We start from the raw sequence: 22,184 nt of genomic DNA on the forward strand, positions 1-22,184 counted from the left end.
CTGATTGTAACTATGCAAATGATACCGTTATCGTAGGCACACACTGGCCTTTGTACTGCGGCGCCAGCAGTTTAAAATGCTTGATGAATCCGAAGCTGATTGGCAGCTCCAAACTTACCTGTGACCTAATTTGTGGTCAGGAAGTACATGCAGATTTGGATAAGGGCAATGCCAATGACAGCAGGCTTTCCTTGAGGTTTTAAAAGACTGAAGTTTGGTTGCCAGGGATATAATAATAATAATAATAATAATAATAATAATAATAATAATAATAATAATAATAATATGAAAAGGTCTGCACCTGGGAACTGGATTGAAAGCAAAATTCGTCAAATGCACCAAGAATTTTGAAACTCTAGAGAGCTTCACGGAGCAAAAGTAATCCCGAGGTAAAGAAATGAAATGATTGCTGCGGAATGATGTGCAGTGATGCTTTCCTGTTGTTACAGAGTGGGGAAATCTGCTAAGTCCCCATGCCAAAGACTCAACAGATTCACTTCAGTAACCCCCGGTGCTTCAAGGGCTGAATACTGTACTAAGATAAAGCCATCTATATAAATAAGCCACATGTTCCGTGGCGTGGGGCTGAGAAGGAAATCAGAGGACACTAACATTGATTGACTGCTTGCTGGGTTGACACTATCCTCACATTTTACAGACTATCGAGGCACACAGAGGTCAAGTGACTTGCCCAAGTTCACCGGAGCCGGTAGGCGGTGGAGCCGTGGGAATACACACAGCCTCTGCTCTTTTCACTCTCCCAGGCTGTCTCTAGGAGGTGTTGTCTGGGTTTATATCCCAACCACAAAGAGAGAGACCCGCTGACCCGTACAGGACCCCAGGCTGGAGTACAAGGGGAAAGCCTTTGGTTGACTTGCCCGGTAGCCTGCTGTTTGGAGCTCAGCGACTTGGCCTCATGGGTAGCTCAGTTGTCGCTCTTCCTCTGAGCCACCTCTTCTCCGGCTGGTCCCTGCCAGCTCTGCCTGTTTGCTGTTACTACTTCCCAGTGATCAACAGCTGTTTTATGTTTCCTCCCATTGTGCTTCACTGCACCTTTGTAGTCCTTCTGCCCACCTTCATGTTATTGAAGGGCGGTTGTGTTTGTGGCCCGTTATTATGTTCTTGAACAGCCCTATGAAGTGGAACTCAAAGCCGCCGGTGAGTAGAGGAACACACGCTAACCACCGCTCCTCTCCCTGTCTCTCACTTTCACTAGGACCTTTGTGATTGTTGTATATTCAGAAGTTCAAACGCAAAGTCTGTTTGTTTCCTTTTAAACCATTGGTTCAAATACCGTTTAGCTAACATTAATTGAGCATTTATTATCAGCCAGGTTCACTAGTAAGTGAGTTACATTGTTACTTTGCTTAAATCTCAGAATCATCCAATGAGATGTCTTTGGTGTTAATTCCGTTTTACAGACCAAGAAATTGAGGTCTATGGTGATGAAGTCATTGAAGGTCACAGCACTAGGACCCGGCAAAACCAGCTGTCAATCTCAGCTCTGGCTCACATGAAAGTCTTAAATCTACTAAAATCTTAGCTTCATCTAATTCTTAACTTTGCACATTTTGTGCATCTCTGTATGTTAATGTGATCCTTGGAGCCCAGGTCTGCTCTATCTGTATATCCACACTATTTGGTGCAGTAACCAGTGTGGAAGCATAAAATTAGCACACCTACCCTGTGATAGAATGGTTGAGAATCCAAATGCAAGTTTAGCATTTGTCATCACAAATACGATACTGATAGCCAAGTTATAAAAGGTGGATCTAATTCTTTATTTTTCTTTAGTTTTTTTTAACATGCCTGGGGAAGTACCCTCAAAAATCTTTCCGTAATCAGACAAAACTGGTCCTGTTATCTTGTAGACTCAGATTCTTGCTGTGTAGACACTACTTAGATCCACGCAACAGTACCTTAGGTCGGCAGAGGAAAGTCGGCTGTGGCACTCACTTGCATTTGTGAACCGGAGTGTGTTTTACAGAGCAGAGCTGTCAAGCTAGGAATGATGCACCAGGAAGTACGTTCCGGGCAACTTAAATGATGCTCCCATGGGTGTTCTCAGTGCTATGTTAAACTCCCCTCCTGATGGCGCTTGGAGCTTTCAGAAAATAGTTGAACATCTTATATGGCTGAAATTGCAGGCCTAGGTTAAGGCATGAAGGTAAATAAGAGATAAATAGCTCCATTTCTCATTATGCCATTTTGACTATTAAGTTTCGATAATATTTCATAAATTCCAGGTTGCACTATTATCTTCAAGTGAGCTATTTTTCCACAATTGCTCAAATCTAGCAACCAGCTCTGAAACTTACTTTGATTAGTAAAAATGCCTCTCACTTATTGAAAACTCGAAGCCCAAGCCACGATCTCTCTATTGGTAGTAGAGAAGCATTGCTGAATAATGTTTTGTATCTTACAAACATATCTTACTGTTTTGAGCCATTAAATGCTGACGTAGTAGTTGCCTGCAGCATGCTTAAGCAGTAAGCCACGATAGGGTCTCTCCCACTGCCTGCTGCCTGGGGTCCACTGTTGGGGGGGTTTGTAATCACAGTGACTCCCAAATATATTACCCTAATTGGCTGTTCCTTTTCCACATTCTGATAATCACCTCAGCTGTTTATTTTCTATCTGTTAAAAATTACTGTGTATCTTAAGTCAAGCAACATCCCATCAAATATTTGCAGGCCTGAACAATTAAAAGGAAGAACAGGGATCGCAAGGTGCATATTCTGCTTTGGGTGTTTCAGGGGTTTGTTTCATTATTTCCTGCCCTTGGCTCCCTCCCTCCAGGGATTTTGTCCCTCTTGTCTCGAGGTTTCTTTCACTGCAGCCTGCAATCACACTTTCTTCTTTTATTTTAGATTTTAAAAAAGCTATCTCAGGAATTTTGGGGTAGCTCCTGATTCAGCTGCACTGATGGTAATTGAGAGGGGAATACAAGCTGAACTCAAGAGCAGCTCCACTTAAATTCACTTCCCCTGAGCGAAGAAGTTCCAAAGCTACTGGTCCAAAGGATTCTATAAAATTTGTGTTTGGAAGAGCAACCCTTCATTATATTTTATTCTTTTTGAAATGATCTAGCATACTAGGAATATAATCGTAGCTTCCAAAGGGGGTGGGTGAAGTTTGTCTGTGGTTAAGAGAAAATGAATGGGTCTTGAGAGCATTCCTTTTTGTTTAAAAATAAACACTGGTATCTCCGAATAAAATATCGTGACTGCTCTGCCATTCTGTTTACAGACCTCTCCACGGGGACTTCCTTCTGCATGGAGAGAATCTGTGAAGATCCTTGCTGTCTTGTATTTAAAGATGATGGGCAGCCCTTGTCCCTTTTATACCTTTATTTCTGTATCTGTAGATGTAGATGTAGATATTATAGAGCTAGAGATTGCTATAGACATTCGTGTTTGTAGCTATAGTTACAGATATGAAGACTTTCAATCTGAGGGATGACTAGTGACCCTCTCGTGGGGATTTCTGACTTTTGTGCCATGTGCACTCTTATATGGGATGTGGCCATAATGACGCTTATGTTAGATGTCATTTTGAGTGACAAACTGTGTCATTAATATGAGGTTTTTTGTTTTTTTTTTTCTCTAGTAGTTCCCTGGCTTCAAAGCTAACTGCAAAGTTCTGGGCTGCGTGGACTAGATGAGGAAAATGAGGGAATAGATTTCTGCACAAGCACGTACTCAGGGCAAATGGAAGCAGGGTGGGGATAAGTAAGAGTGTTGCTACATTTGCACACTCAGATTAGACAGAACTGCAAAAACAATTTTTTGTAGGAAGGAAGACTTCATGGTGGAAGTTGCATTTCCAAAACAATTTGGATGAAAGGAGGATTGGTGAGTTGGAAATCGGCAGCATACTCCTACACGTGAGTTAAGTAAAAGGTCAACATTAGAAATGTTATCTAGAAACTCTGGGAAAAGAATGCAATTTTAAAGTATTACATCCCCCCCCCCCACCGCCGAAGGTCTTAATCACACTCTGGCCAGCCCTGACCGGGACCGGCATAGTGCAGAGTCCTGTAAACACGAGGGGACTGAGGACCATCTCGTAGGTGAAGGCATCAGAGAACACTTACTGGTCCTCGGAGTAGCAAAAGTCACTTCACCTTCTGATTAGTCCAGCCCCCTTTCTCTTGCTTCCTCTGGTTTCCCAGAAATGGCATATCAAAAATAATTGAACATTTTCTTGAATTTTTTCTCCCTCCATTATTTTCTTTCTTCACTCTGGTACAATTCTGATTTCCCAGTTATTAACTCATCTTTGACCCCTTCATCTCAGCCATTACATCACTTTTTAATTTACTAAGTTATGTCAAATGTTGAATGACTCCCATCTCTTTTTTCACCTCTCCTACTCCTTAGGGACACTTGGCTCCATGTTGGAATCTTCTGTATTTTCTTTTGTTTCCCTCTTCACGTTGGAGAAGGTAGCGATTACTATAAAGCAAATAAGCAAATAATTTTTACGTCGCCATGTTTCTCTTTAGCAGTGCTCTGTCCCTACTTTTCCCCTTATTAGTTAGTGCTGGAAGCTGTCTGGGTTGATGTTGAACAGGAAAGGGGGACTCCACTGTTCTCTGGCTGAATATTGTCCCCTCAGGATACGTGGTATTTATGAGGAGAGGTGAGGGGGCCCAGATAACTAAGGTATCCCTGGGGAATGCAAGGGCAAAATTAAGAATGAGTCAAGGCCAGACCAGGGGGACACTCTCAGGAAAAAAAAAGGAGCCTGATACTCACTGAGAATTATCCAAACAGGGGACTAAATGGAAGGTGACATGGTGATGTGCCAACCTGACCGTGCTTTAGGACTGTGGTACTTGTTTTTCAAGTTCCCGGGAGTGTTGGCTGCTGACAGCTCACGGCCAGGTTGCTCTCTAGGAATTGTCTTTGGCAAAAAGAAGCTGCATATATTTCACCCCTTTTTATGGAAGCAGCTCACTTCCAATGATCAGTTGATATGAATCTCAGTGGCTCAGGATCTGTTTCTAGGGAACCCTAAACGCTGACATTTGTGTTCCAAGATGAATATGTGATCATATGTTACATTTCTGTATCACAGCAAGTCGTGCATCACTTCCACGTGGTTTGTGAAATAGAATTTAGAGAACGGACACACATAATGCCTTTCCTGCAAGACACTGGACGTGAAACCATAAAGCAGTAACGGGCCACACTACAGGGTGGGGATTACAGCAGGGTACCACAGTCCCGCCACTGTTGCCATGGATAAGGAGATGTCTGTTTGGTGTCCTAGCCCTAAGCGAGAAGTGACTCTTCCAGCTGAAAAGGTTTCAAATCCTCTCAGAGAGCATGCTGATCCCAGTGAGAGCTGACACAAACCACATGATTTTACTACAGAACACTTGATCTGGAGTCAGTGAACCACGGCGTCACAGGGCCGCTCAGCCCAGGGCCGCCTGATGGGGGGGAGGGAAGTCTTCTGTGGAGACCTATGAGTAATTACCTCACAAAGACTCTACTTTGATCAAGGGAACTTTTAGAAGATTAAGATATTGTGGCACAGAGTGACCTAAGAGGACTTAGTTATGCACAACTGTTCAGATATTTTAGGTGGTGATGTAGCTTCCATTTCCTATCCTTCCTTACCAAGCAGGAGCATGAGCAAGTGTCAGATCAGACTCTACCACCCACAGAGGCATATATTAAACAATCATGTGTTGGCAACAGGCATTAAACATTTCAAACAACTTACTCTGCGGGATAAATGAAAACTCCATCTCCTCTGTTGTAGGCTCTACTATCATATTCTGCATCTGAGGGTCACTTGAAGCGGATTTGACAATATTCGAGAGACCAATGGCTGGAGAGGGGACCATTAAAGGATCGAACCTCAGGCATCATCCCCACAGGTAAGCCCTAAAGGGCTTGTTAGAAGGTTATGCTCTGTTCATGAGAGACCAGTTTGTCTTCGAAATAACTGAGCCCAGTCCACATATCTGAATAGCATTAATTTCACTAGAGAAAGATGATATCCAAAATACATTAACATACATGTCAAAGGCACTAATTTTACCAGTGAAAACCCCTCTTGGAAAATGGATGAAGCTAAACCGCTAAGCCTCCATGGTGTTCAAAGTTATGAATTGCCGAAATGATTATGTTAATTTGAACCATAGGAAACCTACAATATTCAACCATATTTGATCACCAAAATAGCATCTGGTAATGTCCTTTCCAGTTAGATATTTACTGGCCCTTGGAGTGAAGTTGTGATGAGGACAACTGACCACCTCCAAGTAGCTGTCACACACATAACCTACGCTCAGGTATTTTTAAATAAACACATTCTGTGAAGTACTGATAAGGACACTGAAACACAGAGAAGATGCTCTTGATGGTCCACTTCTTGCAGGAGCAATAGGAAGTAGGAGAAGACGAAGAGGAGTAAAACTGAACCACAACCATTTACCCAGTCACGCCCCGATGACTGCCGCCCACTTGTTGGCGAGAAGGAAATAAGGACCATCAGAAATCACACCCACTGTCTGAGGGTTATGGTATATGAGTACTGTTCTCACAAGAGAGCGTGGGATGAATCGGTCTCAACACATTCGTTCTGTGATTATCGCCATTAAGTTCGGAGTTAAAGGAGCCCTTCTCAGTCCTTCTCGGGGTAGACAGGTGGACCTGTCTGCCTATTACAATAAAGAGTCTCCACTCCAGCCCCTGGGCCTCAGAGAAAGCTGTCATGTTGAGGCTTTCTTGTTTGTTTGGATGTGGAATACGTTAAACTATAGAGCAATGGGAAAACAGGGAAAAAGTCAAAGCCCTCTGGTTAATAAGAGAATTTAAGAGTTAATACTTTTTTAAGACAATCAAATTGTATTTCTGAACTGCAATTACAGATATAATAAAAACTCAATCAATAAAATAGACATAACAAGACTCACAAGACCACCACTTATTGATTTTTGTAGGCATTACACTAGTATATCTGATGTGTGTGGTGTCTCTGAGTATTACTGATTCAAGAATCTATTGAAGGTGGGAGAAATGCTAAATCAGTCTTGAGGATTGTGACATTTGTACAGAGTGATTGGCCTTTGAACATCATTTATCTCTCAGAGAGAAAACACATTTTAGTACTAATAGCTGGGCATTGGACAGGTACATATCAATGTAAAAACAGTTCTTACAAAAAGCAACCTAAGGGAACATCACAAGCATCCTACATTTTGGAAAGGAGCGACTTCCACACGAATAGCCCTGCTTTTCAAATATCTTTTTGGTGATTATTTTTGGTGTCTATTAGGCTTAATAAAAATATGACTATATTATAATAATCAAAGTACCTCGCATTTGCCACATTTTTTCTCAAACTGAATGAGTAAAGATCTTTGCATAAAGATTATGAGAATCATAATTATTCTTATCTTTTGTTCCATAATTGCTTTTTCGGGATATAATTTTCTCTGAAACTTGTTGAAACTAAGACTCAGAGATGTTAAACAAATTGGTGAAGGACATGGTTCCTTAGTGGCTTTTTTCAACATGCTGTGTATAAATAAGCAAACTTTCATGGCTAAACCAAGAAACTATTCAAATAAGGGGAAAAACCCGAATATTTATTGAGTGCCATCTATGTGTCAGGCACATTTTCATGTGAGTTTTAAACTGATTATTGTTTCTCATTTTATCAACAACTATGTTGTCATTCAGTGTAATTCAGTTAACTTGTCGGAGGTTACATAGGCCAGGCAGATGGTCCCCAACTGCGGTCCTCTGTATCTCCCAGTTCCGGGTCCCAGCAGACAAAGATTTTTAAAAATTCTGTCCATGAGAAAAAGGAAATAAATCAGGTGACCCTTGTAAATTATCTTTTCTTCAGCTTTCAAACTGGAGCTTTATTTTCCCTTTCCCATTTGGACTAACACATTTCCCGGCGCCACCCCCATCACCCACCCAGCAGGATCATGGCTATTTTCGTTGGCATTTTATCCTTGCATCTCAAAGAATCAATCTCGCCTCGTCTTTCTGCTCCTCTTGCACATTCGGCTCCCCTGAGCTGTGTTCAGCTGTCAGCCTCAGCGATGAGCGGCTCCGATTCCCCGAGTTATTAGGGAGCATTCGGAGCGTCTCGGCAGCACCAGTACTGACAGTTGAACACACAGGAGCAGCTGGCTCAGTGGGGAAAGAGAGGGGCGGGGGCGAGAGCTATTCATTGCAGTGTATTTATAACTTGGCCCCGAAAGCAAGGATGGCGGTATTCAAATACGAGAGGGTGAAAAGACATTTTATCCTAATTAAAAAGGTAATTAAGTAACACACCGAAGAATTTAAATCAGTGCTCTTGGTTTTTATGACAGGTCTGATGGTATAAGTACCCAGAAACCTTTCTAGAACAACAAATGCTGCTTCTTAAGCTCTGTTGCTTGCTGAGTGGCCAACTACGGATGACAAATTACAGTGAGAATCCCCAGCAAGAGTTTCGAGATAAGTAAAGGTCCCTCTCAAAGGAAAACAATGCATAGAGGCATGAAATTTCCCCCTTGCCAGGACTGAAACTCTGTGCTCAAACTGCCACCGCTACCAACACTCCCTGCCCTGCCCCCGCCCCTGATCCAAGCTGTCCCCCTCAATCGGAGCCTCTCCTAGAGGATCTTCCAGTCTTTCCACATCCCACCTCTTTTTCTGCAGCCTATTCCAACTCGTGGTCTTTCCTGTCATGACCTTCACTGGGCTTTCGCTTCCAAACATACTCAGATTAAACACCATTTTATTATTATGTATGTGTTCATTTTACATTTGATGCCCTGTCTTCCTGAATATTATGTCAGTATCAAGTCCAAGTGCATGGTAATTCCCAACCAACTGCTAGCTAGATTTTGGAAATTTCAGAAGTCTTACAGTGTGGCTCAAAGTCTTCAACTGATCATTTGTGGTTTACAAATGAAGCTATTTTACTCAGATTTATCTGTAATCTTCTGATTGTTATCAATATCATTAATTATTTTTTATTTATTCAATGTTTAACTCAATTCTGGGTACTAGTTATAATAACAGCATTGAAATAGTTGTTTTCTTTAGACTACTTATATAACGGATATATGATTATCTCCAAATTTGAAAAAATTGCACAATGTATAATGATATATATGTATGTATTCATATACATATACATGTATACATTTATATATATATACACACATATGACTATTTTTCCTTCAAATAAAGTCTAAGACATAAATATGTATATATATATATATAGCCAAATTCAGTATATTATATACAATAAATATTTTAGCTCATGCTATTTAACATGAATATAGGAAAGAACCCTTAATTAATCAATATGATATGACACCAACATCTTAATGTGACTTACCAAAACAAAACCCAACCAAAATATTTGCAAGAGAATTATTCCTACCAAATGATCGTCCTCATTAATTTGCATGTACGTTCTTTGGTATGCTCAGGTGACCAAGGAAAAGTTGAGAAACTATAATATTGCATTTGTGTCTTACAAGAAATGCATCATGACATGGCATGCAGAGACTTTTGGGTTGAGGAGTACTGAATTTGTACTTTGCCAAAGAAAAGAGTAATACCAACAGTTCCAGTCTCACTTAGGAGGACTTACAAACTATATATAGTTGTATCAGCAAGCAACAGAGCTTAAGAAGCAGCATATATATATACAGTCAATTCTTACTATTTGTGGTACATTCTATACATTGCCACGAACACTGGTAGTGAGTATGGAACCATTGTTCTTAGGGGAAATACAGAGTTAGATTCCTCTGAGCCTCTGGTCACATTTTAATCAACTGAGTAAATACACAACCTTGTTTTATGTATTATGTTCCTGTTTAATGACATCTTATTTAATATATATTGTTGGTTCATTACCAAACCCACAGCCAACAGCACTGTATAACTCACACCTGAACAAAGTTTATCTGTAATTCACATTTTCTCTGAAAGGTACATCACAGCATTCCTAGGCTTAGGAACACTAAACAGCACTTCAGTGCTATGCTTAGAAACCATTTTACACAGCAAAATCACCAGCAAAAAGCACAAAAATGTGAAAAACTGGCACCTAAGAGACCTTAGAAAGGACACTTGTTAACAGGGTAAGAGCTGAAACATGGCAGAGAACTGCCTTGTACGACTCAGCTGGGAACATGTGCACTGGGCAGATTTTTTGCTGCTCTATGCGTGAATAGAAACGACGATGAAAACCCTGTGAGTACTGATCTGCAGATTACAAATAAGTTTTTGCAAACATGGACTCCAGGAAAAATGAGGTTGACAGTACCTCCCTTTTAAGTTTTTGGAAAACTATCGAATTGCCATAATGAGTATTATTTTTGTTAATACAATGAACTATTTTACCCACTCATTTATAATTATTTTGATTTTATTATGAATACCAAATTAAAAACAAGACGAGATAATGAATATATGTGTTTGACAAAGGAAGATTATTGATCCTAATAGGAGTCGAAGTTCTCTTGGATGTAATTCCCAGTACCAAATTCATTCCATCTCCTTTGTCAGTAACTACATTGTTTTTCCATTTGCATAACAGAAGTATGAAGTGTTTTGAGAAACGTAAACGGATTTTTATTTTTACAGTCGGACCAAACGTCTGAATGGCCTCAGTGGACAAACTTGGAATGTAGAGATTTTGTATCTTTACAATGAACAACCTTACTGAGTTCACATTTAACAAGCAACTATTTATGATTTCAAAGAGACATAAGTAATGGTTTTGTCAAGTGCTAGAATAAATCAACATAGAAATTTCTGAAGTGATAGAATATGGATAGTTACAATGTTAAAGATCCTTTTTGATGCTTTTCTTTAAAATCCTCTCACTCCCAGGCAGACTGTAAGATATGGTTACATACTTTTCATGTACAAAAATTACACAGATACTTAAATATTTTTACTCTATAATTTACATAGTGATGAGAAAAACATATTCTGTGCTTGTTGTAAAGGAGATTTTATTTGAAGTGTCGAAAGGTGGATACATTTGGCATCATGCTACTTTTGGGAACTTGGCCTTAATTCAGTTTCATCAGATATTTCTGTGGGTTATAGCATAAGGGTCCTAGCTGAATGGGGACCATGGCTTCTGCTTCATAGACCACCATTTTGGGGAAAAATAATGTTTACATTTTTCTACAGCTTTTTCTCAGTAATATTTGTGCCCTGAAAGATGCTCCTAAATCTTTCCAAAACCTGGGAACTAGATGGAAAGTCTTTTAAAAAAATTTCAACCTTGTTTTTATTTTCTCTGAACTTAATTTAAAGGTGACACTGACATTTCCCCAAAAGAAGCAAACAGAACTTCCACACACTGCTTTTTCTTCTCTGGCCAACCGATCTCCATAACAACCACAACAAAAGAAGACATTAGACTTTCTAAACTCTAAAGTACAAATATTGGCAGTTCCCAGTGCTGTTTTATTTTGTTTTGTTTCCCTCTGCATCTCAAGCCTAATGAGGGTGAACAGTAGTGAGTTCATGAGCTTCTCCAAGTGAGCCTAGAGGGCTGAGCTCATCCCCGACGAGCTGTTCTCTGAAGCTCTGGTGTTTACCAAATGTGTCAGATGGATAATGCTCATTAATGAACCTGAATATCTCGAAGCAGAGCGATTCCTCCAAATATTATGATGTTTTAATGACACTTGTAATAAGACCGCCAAGGACTACCAGCGGCTAACAAATACACATTTCCAAATGTAACATTAGTAAGTGCTGGAATGCAGCAAAACCTTAAAACTGGTATGTGAAAGTGTGCTGACTCTGCCTCCTGAGGACCTCAGAAATGAATAAGCGATGAGCAAGACATCCCCGCATGCAGCATTGCAACTGTGAAGAGATGGAGCAGGGACGGCATTTCCAGTGATTTGCATTTAATACGTAGAGAAGGGAGAGGGAAATGAACTTAGATGTAAAAGCACAGAAAGAAGCAGAGTCAATAAAAAGGGATAAAATATATCAAATTATGTTCTTTTATGAGAAGGAAAATGAATTCCCGTAGAGTCTCCCAAGAATCATCATGAAAATGTTATTGAAGTGCCATTGTCCGGTGCAGCTTCTATTGACCTCTTCCCACCAAAGCATTGCCCTGGGACCGCCTGTCTGCTTGTGACATGACTTTCTTCTTCCTACACAACTCCACGGTTTTGTTAATCACCGAGTGTGGAAGTCAGTCCTTTCCCGACTTCATCGAGAGACAGAAAATACATTCAACCTCTCTGTGGATCTCTGTGGAATTCCATGGGCAGCTTTCATATTCCTGAGCCTGTGTTTTCATACTTCAGTTGAATACGGTAGTTTCTTTTTTATTATTAAGTAACTAACATGATATGACTTGGAATCCATATCCGTTCTTCTTTTTTTCCTCACAACAATTCTTACTGTAAAAATACTAAAAACTAATACATCTAATTTCTGCTTCACCGTAAAAGGATTAGTGAACTGTTTTCTGAAGGGTAAAAAAAGACATTATTAATAATGTGTAAGATAGATTTCTTAGTCTTCTTACCATTTTATTCCTCCTCTTTGAAATAAAATCCATTGTACGTATCATTCATCCATTCAATAAATATTTACCGAGTGCCTAGTCAACAAAGAGGGATGTACAGTTGACTTGTACATTATTTATAGTGAACATTTATTGTGGACTAAAAAAAGCAGTAAAACAATTGCACATTCTGAAGTTTGACTTCTTTTAGAAAACCAAATTACTATCTACCCAACTTAGCGAGGCTTCTACATACAATTGTGTGTGGAATGTTTTCTAAAATGAGACAAACTGTGTTTCTTAAAAATGCGATACTTTTCTTTTTTCTCTCTCTCTTCTTTCTCCGTAATCTCCAATGATCCTTCTTGCATGCAGATACCAGAAAACATTTATAGAGACATTTCTCTGTTCTCCTTGTATTAGATGAATTTGAGCTCTCAGTTTTACTTCTGTGACTTCCTAGGTAGTTACTGATTGAGATACACTCATGATGCAAATACTACTTACAGAATAGAATTGATCTAGACCCTCCAACCCCTGCCAGCCACTATTCTACTCCCATCAAAATGTGTCCTTCTCTAGGAAAGCTCCTCTGGGCCTTCCGTGTGCTACCACTAAGGACTGTAATTACACATTTAAAGTTCATGGAAACAAAGATTAACTAGCCAAATAATCTATTACACTGCTGCACACATTTCTCATCTTAAAGGCAGCTAAAAATAACTAACAGCTGTTTTTGTTATGCCCTCAGTAAGTAAAAATTGGCTTATATTTTGCCCATCATAATTTTGCAGTAATAATTACTTTCAGTAAGTACTTTTCACTTTGCAAAGAATACTAACTAAGGTTATGATCTGGGAGTAGATTTAAAGACATACACATTGTTCACAGATTTACATTTTGTTCTGGTTATCCTTGCTTCTACCTGTAATACCATCCCAGCTAATAAGATTCCAGTTTTTGAGCTTTCAGAGAAATGACTTAAAACATGGTATCTTACATCTAACTTGAAAGTATTTGTCCTGAAGTTCTTTAAAATTTATTTACTACCTCAGCGAACAGAAATATAACATGAGTCTTAAAATCCGTTGTCAAATATTCTAAATTCCATCTCTAAACGTTGTTTTCAGTAATGTGGCAAACATTGCCTCAGGCACGCCCTGATTCCTCACAACTGTCTTCATTAGGATAAACTTCTTTTCAACTCAAAAAGCTAGGGTTGGGGGAGGTTTTTCCTTGCCTCCCCCCCCCCCCGCCATGGTGGTGGCCACGTTTCTCCTGGAGGAGCCATTCTTTCTGTCACCACTGGAATGTCCACATTTACATTGATGCCTCTTTAACATCCTGTGCTCTCAAGGTCTTAGTGTCATCTCCTCCAATGATCTCTAGCTCCACTCACTCACCCACTGGCCCTATCACACAACTGCATCAATAAAAATAACTTATTTGCCAGTTTCTTGCCTTGAACTTACTCTTCTGTAGACTCGTCTTTTTATAGCCTTTCGCTATTTACCACGAAGCTTTGTCTTAGGAGGCCTTTGACGTTCATATTTTCACTGTTCTTCTACCTTATTACCTTCTGTCTTGATTTTGCGCCCCCTCCTTTCTGGTCTGAACCACCTCCTCATTCATATTAGCTACTTACTTGTGACCAGTGAGAACTGACTCACTCTTCTGCTCTTCTGCCTCTCACAAGCAGACAGCACAGCATTTGGTATTTCCCCCGTCCACCTCTTTGTTCCCCAATACTCACCCCCCAAGTGTGTCTAATACAATTATGTACAGTACTTCTGTTTATACTCATAACATTCTGATTTCAACTTCCAGTCTGCTCTTTATGGAGTCTCTCTTGTCTTCCCACTTTTAAATAATTCTTATATTCCTACTTCAAAGATTCCTGTCCAGAGAGTGACAAGAGTTGATCCAGTAGGATTTTTTAATTTCACAATTCCACGAAGGGAAGCACTGGCGAGCACCTCACTAAAATTCATTTCCTTTTTTTTTTTCAGGCCACAACTAGAATCTATTTTCTATCTTCTTTTGCAGTTAGGTGTGTCCTTGTCATTGAGTTGTAGCCAGTGGACTATGAATGGAAGTGATATGTTTAACATCTGTCCAAAGGCTTTTTAAAAAAAAAGGTGAAGGAGAACAGATTATGACCCCCCCAAATGTGCCATGTTGGCTTGTGGAGCTGAAGGCAATCAAGACCCAGCAGACTCAGGAATAGCTTCTTACCTCCCCCTGAGCTGCCTAAAAGAATTTAGAAAAGGGGCCAGTACCAGGAAGAGTGGTGCTACCACAGGTAACTTTTTCCATATGAAAGACTTATCTGCGTGGCAAGGAAAACATTTATTTTCTGAATATTTACTCTTCTTATCTTTCTGTCAGTTGTCTTCTTCCCCTTAGAAGCCCCAGACCCTGTCCCTTTCCTTGGCTCAGGATGGTATCTAAACCCGTTACCTGTTTTGGAGTCTCACGTTTTTTCAGGACTGCCAACCATACAGAATTAAATTTGTGTTTCTTCTGTTAGTCTGCCTTATATCAATTTAAGTAGCAGACCAGGCAAGAACCTAGAAAGGCAAAGGTATATTATTTTTCCTTCCTTACACAGGTATGCAGGCTGCAGCTTCTTTTCCCATCTGAAGACAGATGCAAATGACAATGAGGTCTTCAGGGATGGTAGAGAAATTAGATGGAAAGATGCTGTATCCCTGAATCTCTGCATGCAAGATATTCATCTGCTTTGAACTTTCATGCACATGATAAATTATCTTCCTTTATATTTGTACCATTATACTTTCCTGCCTGTTTTCTGGCTGTTGGAAGGACCCTAAGTAATACCTCATTTATTAACAACACAATAAATGAAAGAAAAAAAGGTGTCTCAAAACTTTTTAAATTTTAATTTTGTACTTTAATCATTTGTGTGCTTGTAAATTTTTTTCCTACTAGATTTTGTTTCTTTGTAAACAATAGCTCCTTGGACTGTATCCATTTCATTTGTAATAAATGGTGATATGTCTATTCCTTCAATTAGAAAGAAAGAATATTATTTCCAATAAAAATTTCACGCAAATCCCTTAAGATATGTTAAGAACTGGCACAACCTTCATCTTAAACATTCAATGAAAAATGTGTGATAAATTATTTTATTTATTATTTTAGACTAATGTAGTATCCACAAAGGGTATCAGATCCAAAAACTATACACCTGGAAAGTGCTTTATTTTGTCAGGTACTCTTTGTCATCTACCCAGTTATCATGATTTTAATAGCTACCTACCATTTTTACAAACCATTAGGAAGAATCTTATATCTGCATTGGCTAGGTTTCTATCTATAGCACTGATGCAATTAGAAATTAGAATAAACTCCAGCAGGCTGTTATGCTTTACAGAAATACTGCGGCAAGGCACCTGGGTTTTTGGTTTATATATAGTCTTGCACTCTGGTTTTTTGGTAAATGAATTCACTTGGGCTATATATCATTAAGGGTTTTGTTCATAAGGGGTTCAGGAAGAAATAGCCAACAGAAAATAGCGCTGGCAGATAATGAAACAAGTCATGACACAAATGACAACACAGGCTTGAGACCCAGCTTATGGATGATCTGCTGTCTGTGAACCCTCTCCTCTAATATTTGTAAGCACACAGCTGGCAAAGCTTCCTGTATTTTTCAGAGCCTTTATTGATTTACGTAGGAATAACAAATAGGACCCATAGCAGACATTCTCCTAAAATGGTGTTGATATCTTAAGGGAATAAAACGTCTCTCTTGTTCAGTCTGATTGGGGGCACAATACCCTTGGTGTACAAAGCATTCAATGCCCCTCAAACAAGCCTCTATTGACCACACTGGAAATAGGAGGAAGACTACTGCAAGTAACAAAATCACTCTGGAAAATTTGAGATTTAACAGCCCATTAACCTGCTATTAAAGACCACTGATGGGAATTTCCTAGCAAAATGAAGTTGCATTGTGCAAGAAGGTAGCAATGACACCACAAAGGGAACTTGGCAATGGGAGGGGGAGAGAAGGGGAGATTCTTATCAAAAGCCGTGCTATTAAAGGAAAGAAGCTGGAGCTACACAAAGCTGAAGACACACATTACGGGTAATGGTGCGGAACCAGTTCCATCAGCGTTGAGTTTCAGGCAGTTCCTACCCCGTTCTACCTGTATTCCCAGAAAGCTTAGCCAGTGTCAACCTCCACTTAGAATGTAGGGATCAGAGGGCTCAGGAGAGTCAAGTTGACAGTTAAGAGGAAGCAAAAGGTTCAGGGTCATGTCTCAGCTGGGTTTTAATTTATTCTCATTAGACACACTAATACAGCAGAGCACACAGTGCGGTATTTTAATTTTCATTCTTTCTTTCCCTTTAAAACATTTTTTTTTAAGACCACAAATCATGAATATCAGTGCAGCTCTGTTCATGTTGCCACAGAGTTTACAGGATGATGGCAGAGGGGGAGGTGGGCTGCCACACTGTCATGTGATCAGATTTGTTTAAAGAGAGGTTCCTGACGTGGTTCTCCGAACGCAGCCCGGTGAGCAGCCCTGCTTTCTTTGTGTTGCATAACGCCCCATCTGTGCTCACGGAGCATGGCCTGATGAGAGGCCATCAGGTGATGCTTCTGACTTAACGGTGTTCTTTCAGAGCTGGAGCAATAAACATTAAGGGACCTTAATTGTATTCTTTGCAGTGGGAGCAATAAACATTAGGGGCCCTATTGTACCCTTCCCCAAAGTGTCCCCCAAGCCCAATTTGGGGAGTGTTTGGATAGCCAGTTCTAATTTCAAATCCTCCCTCACATTCTGGGTGTTTTGAAATTGATGGACTGGACACAAACAAAGACATTAAACGCACAGGCGTATCTCCACCATACCAGTCTCCGCAAGATGCGGTAGCTCCTGTTATTTACCTGACTCATCAGAGCCCTGACAGAACAAAATGAGGTGAACCCAGTGATCTGTCTTTCTAGGGTGACAATTTTTGGCAAACAGCAGCTACCAGCCCTAGAGCTTCAGGAGCAAGTTTTTACGTGGTCCTTAGAGAAGATCCATGAGTCAAAGGGTTAAGTTGCCCTGGAGATGGAGAAGACGGGGACATTTAAACTGAATCAAGCATGAAGTGGTAACTCCTAATTCCTGACTCTGTATTTCATCTCCATATTCCTGCCTTTGCTTTTCTTCCCTCTTTTGAATGCAACTATACACTAAAATAACAAATTTTCCACGACGTTAGAAAAGCCCCACTTGATCACTGGTAACATCAGATGGTCAACGTGCTATCAAGGAAGAAAGATAATAGTTTTTAAATTATTTTTTTAAGACCTGCACCTGACCCATTCATCCCAGTGAGTCATTTAGAGTCTAGTGATTTGGTGGGAATTAATAATCTACCTGTTTTACTCATTTTGTGGTACTAATTTCACTCTCCTCTCTTTGCCACGATTCTGTGTCTCAGGTGAAGGTCTATGAGCTGGTGGGTGATAGTGTATCATTTAAAGTGACAATCCTATCATTCCTTTTACTGTGTATTTTGCTGTAGTCCCTCATAGGTGTGATATTTAACTCAAATAAATGTAGCACGTGGAAAATTTACAGAGGAGTCATCATCGAGGTTAGATATTATTTGCCACGCAGAAGCATTCCAGCTTGGAGCTTTAAATAAGCACAGTTAATAGACATAAATGCACTTAGAGGCTATATTCTGACATGTTTAAATAACCGGACTACTCTACTAGTCTAAATGGAAGCCTTTACTCCAGGTTGGAAAGTTTTGGCGTCTTTTTTATTTAAACGGAATTACCACTTCCTACCAAAAACAGGAAATGAGCATGTGAGTGGATCAGAGCAAAGAAAGAAAGAAATTCCTGTTGATTATTTTATTTAACACTGTGGTTTCTCACACAAGGACATTTAATTTCAAAGTGTTTGACTTGGCCACAGCTGTAATTGTGTATAATATCCATTATCTTTTAATTGGAATTATCTTTTATCTTTGGCTACATTTATCTGAGGCTCCCTTCAGAAAGCTCACCAGAAGCACAAATTCCAATTTGTTCTCTCAGCTTGACTAATGATGAAAAGTATCAAAAACCACTATTATGTGTTTATAAATCACCTCTTTTATCCTGATGCGGTTCTGGGATTTTATGCTATTAAGTATTATTTCTCTGTGGAATGTAAATGAAAAAATAACAACAACAAATTCAGCATAAACAACGGCAGAAAATAAAAAGGAACAAAAAAAAAAGTCTTTAAAGGAAGCATCACAGAAGCAAAGTATGAAAAGAGAACAGCATAAAATATTGATGAGAAAATATATTTCTCCCAGGTTAAAAAAAAAAAACAAAACCAAAACTGTGAGTCAAAAATGGTCCCCATCCTGTTAGCATCTAACTGTTCTATTTGGAAAAGCACAGAATCTGTGGCAGGAAAGCAAATATATCTTAATTGGGCCCACGGTCCTCCACCTGCTACCATTTCTTTTCAGTCACATTGAATTCGTCTAACCACACTTGTTTATATTCTTTCTTGCACATTAACATTTATTCCATTTTATAAAAGAAGAAATACGGCCAGTTTAAAATGTGGAAGACACGTTGGCCAAGAAACTTGAGGTCAGCTTGTGGAATAAAGCAATAAACAGTCACTTCTAGCTGTGAAGGATAACACTTAGATCCTAATGTGCTACCGAACATCCCCGATTAATTAAATCATTCATCCAACAACTATTTATTGAGCACCTGCTGTGTGTCGGGCAATCTGCTAGGAATTCACAGTGAAAAGTGCACGGGGCATAGCTCCGGCTCGCTTCTCCCCCAGCCTTGCTCTATCTGTCTTAGCTGCTGCACCGCCACCTCTGCTGACCTCCCACCTGCACGGGTCTTCAGAGCCAGCTCCTCCTCCTCTTGCTTGAGCGCTGAGTTAACATAAATACGGACCGCATATGACTCCATGAACCGTCAGCACCGTGTTTCCCACAGTCTCTGAGGCTAAATATTGAATCACTGAGTGCCTCGCTGGTGTTCATGGGGCTCCTGCATCATTTCCTGTATCCCCTTTATCATCAACTAGATGTGCTACCTACAGCTGCGGGGAAAGAAGGCAGGCTCTCGTGATGCTTCAGAGGCTGCTGCAGCCGCAATCGGCCTGAGCCTCCGGACACCGCAGGGAGGACTTAGATGGGCCCCCAAGGCTTGCGTTAATCGGAACTTGCGTTGTGGTAACTAGAGAGCCAGCCTTCTCTGCTGCCAAGAGATGGACTCCCAAGTCCAGGGCTGGTGTCTCTCCTTCTTTGCACTCCACCCTGAGCCAGCCACCTTCCGGCATATTCAGACAGACCAATTCAAGCCCCACTACCCCTCTTGGCCTCACTTTTTGGAAAGTGTCTCTCTTACCCCCGGCACAGCATGACACCACCCTTTATCTCTGGGGTAAATGGTGTCTCCTCACTCATCTGTGTACTGATCCTAACGGGTCTTTCTTTAAAATGAGATTAATACTCAACATAGCTTAGCTTTCTTTCACATGTTACACTCATCACTTTTTATTTATCTGTCCTGTCCCTTTTTAAAGATGTTGGATAACTTGTTTTTTCCTAGAATCAAAACTCATATCCCTTCGTATGTCCATGTTGACTGAGGACGTAAGCCTTACTTCCAATTAGAAGTGGCACCTGGAGGCTCTAACTAATAGCAGTGTCCCCAGTAATGGAGCACATGACTTCCCAGAGGCTTTGCTTCCTGGCACCTGCGGTCTCAGATGATGCAATTCTGCTACTCTTCTGTTACGGAGTGTTTTCTGCACAAGAGCATGTGTGTGTGTGATCTTCCGACTTCTTGCTGTTCTCATTATCTCACCTTGACATCCCTGGGGTTAATCCTGGGCTGAAGTTTGCCAGACTTCAGACAGTCCAGAGATGTTCTCTCTTGCCTTTGATTTGCAGCCCAGCTTTACCTCCCCATGCACAGTCACTAATCTACCAGTCCACTAAGTCGTTTTTTGACCAAATGTGTGGGTCTTGTTTTTAGTCCCAACTACTTCTTTTTTCCTACTCGCGTCTTGACAGCAGATGACCCCATGGTGCCCAAATCCCAAAACACACCCTTCCGAGCTGCACGGTGTTTATCACCCCCTCCACATCCATGGCTGCTTCAGCATTCATCCGCAAACAATAAACCTGGACTCAGCTGGCTTAAAGAAGGAAAATGTGTTACTTCACGTAATATGAGTCTGGACGTAGGGTATTTCCAGGGTTGTTGAATTCAGCAGTTCAGCGATGTCGTCAAGAAACCACCCACATTCCATCTTCAGGTTCTGCTCTCTACAGCACGTGAGCCGGTCCTCACAGGTGGGTTCCTTTCATGGTTACAGGTTGGCCGTCTCTGTTTCAGTTATCAGTGACATCAAAGGCAGAAAGGTAGGAAGGTTAATGCCATTGCATGTATTTTCATCTGCGAGGAAAACCATTCCCAGCAGGCTCTCAAAAGATATCTGCTATAAACTTATTGGTTAGAACTGCTTCTGACGTCCTTGCCTGAATCAGTTATTGGTCGAGGGAATGGTGTGGTGATTGGCTTTGATCAGGCATAATTCAGTCAGTGTGTTTAGGGAGGAAATGAGCCTCCTCCAAAGCACGTGGAGGTCCAATGACAAACATGACTTCTGTTGTCAAGAAGGAAGGGGGGCCCATGCCTGTTGGGTAGGCAGCCGGGTGAGCTGGCCACATCTGTGCCCATGTATATTCTGTGGAGCAGCGGTGAAAGCTCTGCGTCCTCACTGCCTGACGGCACAGGCACAGCCTCTGATGCCCGCGCCTGCTCATGTGGCTGTCCTTTGCATCGCTCCTTGCTGTACCAGGGATGCTTCCCCGGCGGTCCTCCCTCAGAGCCTGGGGGGTAAGGCGCAGGCTGTTATTTATTTTTTTAATTGAAGTATATTTGATTTACAATATTATGTTAGTTCCTGGCATACAGCAAAGTGATTCAATTATATATATATTTATTTATACACACACACACTCGTATCTATCTATCTATCTATCTAATGTTCTTTTTCATATTCTTTTCCAGTATGGTTTATTATAGGCTGTTGAGTATAGTCTTCTGTGCTATACAGTAGCACGTTGTTGTTTATTTTATATACAGTAGCGTTTATCTGCTAATTCCAAACTCTCATGAATTCCAATTTCGTAACATCATTATTAACAATAGCCGAGACATGGAGGCAACCTAAATATCCATTGACAGATGAATGGAAAAGAAGATGTGGTCTATATACACAATGGAATACTACTCAGTCATAAAAAAGAATGAATAATGCCATTTGCAGCAACATGGATGGACCTAGAGATGATCATAGTAAGTGAAGTAGGTCAGAAAGAGAGAGGCAAATACCCTATGATATCACATGTGGAATCTAAAATATGACACAAATGAACTTGTTTACAAAACAGAAACAGATTCACAGACATAGAAAGAAACTTATGGTTACCAAAGGGGAAAAGATGGTGTGGAGGGATTAATTGGGAGTTTGGGGTTAGCAGGTACAAACTACTATATATATAACAGGCAGTTATTTGTTCTTGTTGGGAGCAAGTTCCCTGCTTCCTTATAATAACTGTATTGTCAAACACAGCCAAAGGAT

At 40.5% G+C, this 22,184-nt stretch overlaps 1 long non-coding RNA gene across 4 annotated transcripts; it reads left to right on the plus strand.

The window, feature by feature from the left end:
- Positions 1-303: 303 nt before the first annotated feature.
- On the plus strand, positions 304-15,418 carry LOC140697847 (uncharacterized). 4 transcript variants are annotated; one of them, XR_012075217.1, is made up of 4 exons: positions 304-389; positions 3,795-3,886; positions 5,776-5,893; positions 15,143-15,418. It is a non-coding gene; the product is annotated as an uncharacterized lncRNA (long non-coding RNA). The 4 variants fall into 4 exon arrangements; XR_012075216.1 differs by lacking the exon at positions 304-389 and adding an exon at positions 870-1,158; XR_012075218.1 differs by lacking the exons at positions 304-389; positions 15,143-15,418 and adding exons at positions 870-1,158; positions 11,313-11,366.
- Positions 15,419-22,184: the final 6,766 nt, after the last annotated feature.

Source organism: Vicugna pacos, chromosome 8, assembly GCF_048564905.1.
Source record: "Vicugna pacos chromosome 8, VicPac4, whole genome shotgun sequence".
In the NCBI taxonomy this organism is placed as follows: domain Eukaryota; kingdom Metazoa; phylum Chordata; class Mammalia; order Artiodactyla; family Camelidae; genus Vicugna; species Vicugna pacos.